Raw genomic sequence first — 9511 nt, 5'->3', positions numbered from 1 at the left:
ACGATGCCCACATCTCATGAGTGAATAAGAAATAGCAAAAATCATGGAGACTCAGTGGTTAGCAATGCTGCCTCACAGCACCAAGGATCCGGGTTCGATTCCACCCTCGGACAACTGTCTGCGTGGAGTTTGCACGTTCTCCCTGTGTCTGCGTGGGTTTCCTCTGGGAGCTCCGGTTTCCTCCCACAGTCCGAAGATGTGCAGGTTAGGTGGATTGGCCATGCTAAATTGCTTCATAGTGTTCAGGGATGTGTAGATTGGGGGGATAGGTCTGGGTGGGATGCTCTGTGTGTCAGTGTGGTCTTGTTGGGCCAAAGGGCTTGTTTCCACTCTGTAGGGATTCTATAAAAAATCTGCAGGTGTTCAAGATGGCAACCTACTATCTCCATCACCAGAGCGATTAGGGACAGACAATAGGTGCTAGCAATGCACCAAATTCCATGACAAAATAAAGAGTGTCTTACCTAGTGTTGATGTGGCTGCATAAACTTGGCTTTCATGTGAGAGTTGGAAGGACGATTAATCGATCATTATATTCATAATGTTAAAGAATTTGGTGGGCCACATACAGAGCTTATTTTGTCTGGTGGGAAAATTATGAATATAATTTTATAATCCTACAATTAGCATTAGGCCAGTCAGAAATGAAACAAGCAATCACTGTGTCACACAAGAGATAACAGAAAGACCATGATACGATATCGGTGTAGAATTAAGGCCATTCAGTCTATCAAGTCTGCTCTGCCATTCCATCATGGCTGATATGGAAAGTCAAAACACTGTCTGCCAATGGAAAGTAGATGCTTTTATTTAATTTTTCCACAGGATGTGAGCATTGCTGTAATGATTGGCTAGATGGATCCATTGACTATGAGATCCTTGATTGGGGTTATTAATCTGGGCCAATCAGGGAGCCCTGGCTGACCGATATGAACAGGAGATTCAGCGATTCTTCTCATTCTAAGTACTGGTTTTGAGTTGGCTGTTCACAGCCCATGTACAGTGCACATGTAAATAAAGGGTGATTTGGTGACAGTGCAGTTATTTCAGATATCCACCCTGAATCTTTCTTGAACTGAGTGGTTTGCTGGGCCGTTTCAGAGGGTTTGAAAGTCAATTAGATTGCTGTGGATCTACAGTCACATGTAGGCCAGACTAGCTAAGGATGACAGACCTCCCTCCCTGAAAGCCAGCAGTGAACCAATGGGTTCTTACAACAACTAATGGTAGTATCAGGCCATGGTTCCAAAGATGAGCTTTTGAACTTACATTTTGGAGTTGCTGTGGTTTGGATAATTGAAACTTTCAAGATGGATAGATTTTCATGGGTGAGAGCTGTATAGGTTATCCAGCTAGCTGGAGTTTAAGTGCAGATTAACCATGATGTATGAAATGACAGAACAAAGCTGAGGGACTAATGACACACTCTAGTTCCTGATGTTCAGACTTCAGTAATGACCAAACGTTTCTCAGCCTCTCGAGGTTAAAGAGCCAGTTCATCTTGAGCATCATTTTTTTTTTCTGGACATCATTGCTTTCTACTGCCTTTCTCTCCTTCCCCATTCCTCTCCCCCATTCCCCTTCCCAGTTTCTCATGTGATTTCCATTTTACTTTATTCACAGCTCACAGTTAATAGTTTGGCCTGTCATCTTAGATCTTCTTTGACAGATTACAATCGGCCTTTCTCACTTTCTTTGCTAAACCATTTATCACGAGGCTCCCAGAAAGAGCATTGCACTTAGGTAACAATGCCTCATAAAAGATCCTGCTTTCATATGAAGTTCTCTTTTTTTTACAATGTGGTTGATTTGCAGAAGTTTCCTTTTCATTTTCTGTAACATCCCTTTGATAGCATGTTATCACAAGGCTTTCATGATTCTTTTTATATCTAAGACATTAATTTAATGTGCTAGTTTCCATACCAGGTGACACATAAATTCAACACTTTTGTGTCAATTGTGCTTCTACGAGCTATGCATCACTGCCAAAAGATGTCCCTTTTGAATACATTCCTCTAGATAAAGCTTCAGTTTGAGATTGTGTAATGGAAGATATTGGTTTAGTATGATAAAATGCAGAACATTTGAATATATCATCATGTCTTATAAAACTGAAAGATGTTATTCAGGCAATCAGACTTTTCACAGCTCTTTGAGAAACCTGTCTGATTAGTTTCTGTCCCCCCCGTTTCCCTATAGCCTTACAAGTTTGCCTTTGCAAATATTTATCTGATTTCCATTTGAAAAATCTACTTCCACTACCCTTTTTATCCAGGGCATTCCAGATCGTAACAGCACACTGCATGAAAAAGAAATTCCCCTCTGGTCCTTTTACCAATGGTCACCTCTGCCTCTAAAGGTGAGCGCTGGTAATATCTTTGCCCCAGTTAACCTGTTTGTCTGTAAGCAAGAAAGGTCAAGACAGAATGGACAGATTTAAAACAAAGCATGGTACACAGTGTTTGCACTGGTGTGGATGCAAAGGAGATTCACCAGGATGTTGCCCAGGAGAGACTCATAGAGGTCTACTGCATGGAAACAGGCCCTTTGGCCGAACTTGCCCATGCTGCCCAGTTTTCACAATTGGAGCATTTCAGCTGTGAAGAGAGGATGGATAAGCTTGAGTTGTTTTCTTTGAAGCAGAGAAGGTTAAGGAGTGGGGTGGCTGCTGATAGATGTATATAAGATGATGAGGTGCATGGACAGGATGAATAGAAAGCAACTGTTCCCCTTAGGCAAAAGTTCGATAACAAGGGTGCTTAATGTTAAAGTGAAAAGCAGGAGGTTTCGAGGGTAATTCAGGGAAAATGTTTTCACCCAGAGCGTGGTGAGGGTCCAGAATGCACTGTTTAGGAGAGTAGAGGCAGGAAACCTCACAACCTCTGATAAAGTACTTGAATGAGCATTTGAAGTATCATAACATTTAAGGCTATAGGCCTGGTATAGTAAGTGGGATCAATGTAGGTAGTTGTATATTTTTGGTGGTACAGACTTGTTGGGCCAAACGGCCTCTTCTCTACTATGATCCTATCATTCAAAATAGGGAATTTGCCTAAGGATAAACTGATTCATTTGCGGTGAATTTGTGAATCCAGGTTCAGATCTTAGAATTTTTTAAAGGATCCTTTAACAGTGGGAGACAGGGTGAATTAAAGAATATTGAGGTCTAAGATGTCATTAATTGGTTCGGAGTGATTGTCTCATCTGCTGTGGTGTAAATGTTAATTGTGAACAGAGTTTTGAGAGCAGTTTGTTGGCTGTGGATTGGCCTGAAGTTTCTACAGTGAGTTGAAAGATCATTAAAAAAAAAACTTTTTTTTTCCAGCTTTGTAGTAACGGGGCATCAACCATGCATGGAAAAGGCTCAAAGGAAAACAATACAATTCCCTTTCTAATGAGTTAACGCAGTGTCACAGAGACAACGTGCTCAAATGAATGCCCTTTTCACTTATTTTAAACCCATGTCCCTTGATTACAAACTCACTTACCAGTGAAACAATTTGTATTTTTTCTTTATTTTTTATCATTTTGAACCTTTCTTAACTCTTCAATTAAAGTCTCGGTTTATTGCAAACAATCCCACCTCCTCTAATTTTGTTGAATTCTTTTGTGGGGTGTGGACTTCACTGACAAGATCAGCATTTTTTTTGTCCATCCCTAACTACCCTCGAGCTGAACGGCTAAGCCATTTCGAAGGGAAGTCAACACTTGACCACATTGCTGTGGGTTTGGAGTCACATGTCAGCCAGACCAGGTAAGCAACTGCAGATTTCCTTCCCTGAAGAGACATTAGGAAATCAGATGGATTTTGACAACAAATTATGGTCACCATTAATGAGGCTAGCCTGCAAATATAGATTTTGTTAATTGGATTTAAATTTTGCCAGTTGCAATGGTGTGTTGCGAACCACTTTAAAAAAATGATTAAACATGTGGGCATCACTAGGGCTCAATTTTTTTCCCATCCCTAATTGTCAGAGAGAAGTGCTTAAGAAGCCACCAATTAACTTTTGAATATAAACTTCAGGGGTGCTGATGGCCTAGTGGTACTATTGCTAGACTAATAATTCAGAAATTCAGTTAAAGTTCTGGGGACCTGGGTTCGAATCTTGCCATGGCAGATGGTGGAATTTGAATACAATTAAATATCTGGAAATAAGAACCTACTAATAGCCATGAACATATGGTTCACAAATGACCTTCAGGGAAGGAAATCTGCCATCCTTACCTGGTCTAGCCTACATATGACTCCAGCCTCACAGCGATGTGATTGACTCTTCACTGCCCTCTGAAATGACCTAGCAAGCTGCACGGTAGGTGGCTTGGTGCTTCAGTGGTTAGCACTGCTTCCTCACAGCCTCAACAGACCCCGGTTCAATTCCAACCTTGGGTGACTGTCTGTGTGGAGTTTGCACATTCTCCCCGTGTCTGGTTGGGTTTCCCCCGGGTGCTCCGGTTTCCTCCCACAGTCCAAAGATGTGCAGGTTATAGATTGGCCATGCTAAATTGCCATGGGTCCAGGGATGTGCAGGCCAGATGGATTGGCCATGGGAAATGCAGGGTTATAGGGGTAGTGTAGGGGGATGGGTTTAAGTGAGATACTCTTCAGAAGGTTGGTGCAGACTCAATGCGCAAAATGATCTGCTTCCACGCTGTAGGAATTCTATAATTCTATAACAGTCGACGACATTGCTATGGGTCTGGAGTCACACGTAGTCCAGACCAGATAAAGATGGCAGAATTTTTTCCCTAATGGGTATTAGTGAATTTGATGAGTTTTTAAGATAATTGACAATGGTTACATCGCTGCCAGCTTATATTCCTATGTTTTTAGTCCAGATTTTATTGAATTCAAATGTCGTGATCTGTCTCAGTAGAATTAAGAACCAAAGAACATAAGAACTAGGAGCAACTATGATTCAAACCCATGTCCTCAAAACGTTAGCCTGGGATCTGGATTGCAATTCCAGTGACATTATCACTATACCTTTGCACAGAGCACTGGGCTTGGCCCCTGGATTACAAATTCAGTGACACTGCCACCATCTCCACGTCTCTGCTGTGAGCCCTACAAGGCCAGCTTCCTTCACTCACTGATGCTGGGTCAAAATTCTGGATGTACAGTTTTGGTCTCCTTACTTGACAAAGGATGTGCTGGCAGCAGAGCGGGTGCAGAGGAGGTTCACGAGGTTGATTCTGGAGTTGAGAGGGTTGGCTTATGAGGAGAGTTTGAGTGGACTGGGTCTATACTCATTGGAATTTAGAAAAATGAGGGGTAACTTTGTACAAACAGATAAAATTATGAAGGCAGGAAGTAAGACAGAAGCAGGGAGGATGTTTCCACTGATGGGTGAAACTAGAACTAAAGGGCATAGCCTCAAAATAAGGGGGAGCAGATTTAGGACTGAGCTGAGGAGGAACTTCTTCACCCAAAGGGTTGTGAATCTGTGGAATTCCCTGCCCAGTGAAGCAGTTGAGGCTTCCTCATTGAATGCTTTTAAGGCAAAGATAGACAGACTTTTGGACAGCAAGAGAATTAAATGTTATGGTGAGCCGTGGGTAAGAGGCTGAGTTCATGAAAAGAACAGCCATGATCTTCTTGAACAGCAGAGCAGGCTCAAGGGTCTACTCCTGCTCCTATTTCTTATGTCCTTAGGACCCCCTACAAAACAGCACCATGGGTATACCAATAGCACATGGACTGCAGCGATTCAAGAAGGCAGCTCACCACCAACCTCTCAAGAGCAGTCAGTGTGGACAAAAACTGCTGGCTGTGCTAATGATGCCAACTATGTATAAATAAAAATAAAACTTTGAGGTGTGGTGTTATAAAACCGATGCAGTACCCCCAGCGAGATCTGATCAAAGCTCCTGTACACCGAAGCATAACTTCCTCTCATTTGTATTCATGTCCCTCGAGGTAAAGGCTAACATTTCATTAGCTTTTTTGATTGCTTTCTGTACCTGTCTATTGGCTTTTAATGATTTGTATAGTTGAACTCCCAGAGTTACTGAGCAAAATAACTTCAGTTCTGTGAAACAGAGACTTGCGAATCGTCTATTTTGCATGCGCTGTTTATAAAATTCCTGAGCTGAGCGTGACATTAATTGACAAATGAGCTACTCATTTAATCCAAATCTTCAGATAAGATTGCACTTGCTTCACTCGAATCACAACCAATGGAACAAGAACAACTTGCAATAGGTTAGATTTTTTATGGCATCTTTAATCTATTGAAAATGACCTGAGGCCAGGCCATTATGAAACGAAGTATGACACTCAGTCACATAAAGAGACAATAACTCAGAACACCAAAACATAGACCAAAATTGTGCCTGTTTAGGTCTTAAAGGAGAAATCTGAGCTGGAGATGTACAGCAAAGATATTCCAGACCTTAGGCTAAAACAGGAATTTGCAAAAGGCAAGATATTTCATTGAAGGCAAACAGCAGGCTGGAAGAATACAGCAGGCCAGGCAGCATCTGGAGGAAAGGAGCAGTCAATGTTTCAGGTATTACCCTTCTTCAGGACCCAAGAGTTTTTTTTGTCTCTAAAACATCTCATTGAAATGGGAGTAGGCCTTTCTACCCCTGCATTCGAATAGATCACAGCCATTCATAAGGTCAGACTTGTACAATGATTGCACAATGTTCAGCATGATTTGAATTTCCTCAGATACTGAAGCAGTCTGTGCCCAAAAGGAACAAGATTCAGACAATATTCAGACTTGGGCTGAAACTGGCAAATAGTAATGCTAGACAATGACCATTACCAATTACAGACAATCTAGTCACTGCCCCTTGATATTCAATGGTGTTACCATCACCAAATTCCCCACTTTCATCATACTTGGATTAATCATTGACAATAAACTAAACTGGACTCATTACATGAACACAGTGGCTACAAGAGCAGGACAGAGGTTAGGAATACTGTGACGAGTAACTGACCTCCTAATTCCTCAAGGGATGTCCGCCATCTACAAGGCACAAGTCAGGAGTGTGATGGAATATTCCCCACTTGCCTGGATGAGTACAGCTTCAACAACACACAAGAAGCTTGACATCATCCAGGACAAAGCAGCCCGCTTGATTGGCACTACATCCACAAGCATCCACTCCCTCCACCATCGACGCTCAGTAGCAGCAGTGTGTGCTATCTACAAGATGCACTGCAGAACTTCACCAAAGACACTTTGACAGCAAAAAGGTTGAAGAAGACAGCTCAATACTGCCTCTTCAAGGGGAACGAGAGTTGGCCAATAAATGCTGGCTTGGTCAGCAATGTCCACTTCTTGTGAGTGAATTAAAAAAGTCACTGATTTAGCAAACCACTTAGTTCAAGGGCAAATAAGGATGGGAAACCAATGCTGACATTACTAGTAGCACCCATATGAATGAATAACTTTTTTAAAAATGACTTTTCGGTCTCCTCCAAATACATTAACTCACACTTCTCTGGATTGGAGTCTACCTGCTACTGTTCTGTCCATCTGACTAGTCCATTGGTTATCTTCTTGCAATCTACTGTTTCCTTCTTCACTGTCAAGTATTTGTCTGATCTTAATTTTGCCTGCAAACTTTAATATCATCAGCAAATTGAGAACGCTGGTAAGGCCAGAGTGGCAATTGAATGTGAGGTATGTCCCATCTTTGCTGCTCTGGTGAAGTCAATAAACTTCTTCCACTATTATACCCAGTAAGACACAATCCTTCTGCTTCAACTTCAGTCCTTGTGTTCCTAGCTTTCACAAGTTGAATTCTTACTCCTTATCTGACCAGCAGCATGACCTTTAGAAGTTCCTAGTTCCTGTGTTGAGACTCCTTCAGCAATGTTGCTGTCTCTACCTTGACAGCTGTAGATTAGATTTATTCCAACTGCTTGGGGGGTCTGCTTAAGTCACATATGGATTCTGATCAATCTGCACTTGATAGGGTGGTCGAGCCAAAAAGCCACTTTATAGTGGAAGCCCTTGATCTGTCATAAAACCAAAAATGCTGACCCAGTAAGGCTGAAATAAAAACATGAAGTGTTAGAGAAGCTTAGCAGGATTGCCAGCGACTACGGCAAGAGAAGCAGGATTAACGTTTTAAGTCCAATATGACCCTTCTTATTAACGGAAGAATGTAAAGATCACGTAGAGTCATAGAGTCACACAGTTCAGAAATAAACTGTTTGGTCCAACAAGTCCATGTGGAACATAACCCCAAACTAAACTAGCCCCACCTGTCTGGCCCTGGCCCATTCCTTTTTTATTTTTCTTTATTTTGTATTGTGGATGAAAACTGTGAAAAGGAATACTGCCTATAAAGCAACAGTGGAAGGAATTGTAGCACCTTTGAAATCAAGTCACTGGAACTCTTTGTGAGTTCTGTTTACACTGCTGCTTTGTTCAGGCAGTAGGGGAAGATGTCCAAGATGCCACATGGGAGTGTCAGTAGAACTTGCTTCACCTGGAGACAGATTGCTGATTGGCTTGTGTAGTCAGGACTGGTTGTGGAGGTCAAGAGTCATCAACATGACAACAATTCTCTGATTGGATCCTGGGCAGGTGGACAGAGTGAATAATAAAAGGAGAGAACTTCTCAAGACAGAGAGAGGTAACATCTCTCTTTCTTACTTTGCAGTGAAAAACCAAAAGAAAGCTAGTTAATCTCTCCCATCACTTGTCATGAGCTGTTGCCTCAAACCAGTGAGTGAAAGATTGAACAACTACTGTGTCAACTGGCCCTGTATCTTCAACAAAGGACTGAATGGATGTGTAAATAAAGAGACCAGACTTCAGAGGACTTGAAAGAAGCAGAAGGATCACCTCATTAAATCCTGTGACGGGTGTTATTGAACTGTATTTCCCCAGTGTTTCTCCCTCCACCCATATTATCAATGTGTCTTTGTCTGTGTCTGGCTGAATGCAGGTGTGAGGGCTTAAGAAAGAGCTTAAACTGGCAGAGTTATAAATAGATAATTCATATTTTGTTTTTCTGTGGTTGGAATTGATTGATTTGTAATGAATAGCAGTTTCTTGCGAAGCTCAGAAAGTTGGTCAGTGCTCTCTGTTGACCTGAGTCCATCAGTCAGTCCATCAGGTAAGGTGGGAGACTTTGAGTAATTTGATTAATTCTTTAACTTTTGTGATGACCCATGGATTAGCGGGGATTAATGGGGCTTGAATGTCAGTGCATGATCCTCAGTAGGTCGTGATCAGAAGAAATTCTTATTCGATGCATGTTCGACTTGTAATGTTACCCGTTTCTCTGTGCACAAATGCTGCCAGATCTGCTGACGGTCAGTGTTGAATCGATGGGCTGAATAGCCTGTTTACAAACTATAGAGATTCTATGATTAAGCATTAACCTGTTTTTCTTCCAAAACACAATATTTCATGTTCCCCACCCAATGCCGTCTTTCCTGCAGCAAGAGGGCTCAGTCGCCAAAATTCTCCTCTTTCTAATATCCTGTGCAAGGTCACATCTATTTGAGGCTGTATATAGTGACACGACATGGTCAAGG

Source organism: Rhincodon typus, chromosome 7 (genome assembly GCF_021869965.1).
Source record: "Rhincodon typus isolate 14 chromosome 7, sRhiTyp1.1, whole genome shotgun sequence".
NCBI classification, from domain to species: domain Eukaryota; kingdom Metazoa; phylum Chordata; class Chondrichthyes; order Orectolobiformes; family Rhincodontidae; genus Rhincodon; species Rhincodon typus.
This window is presented reverse-complemented; position numbering follows the sequence as displayed.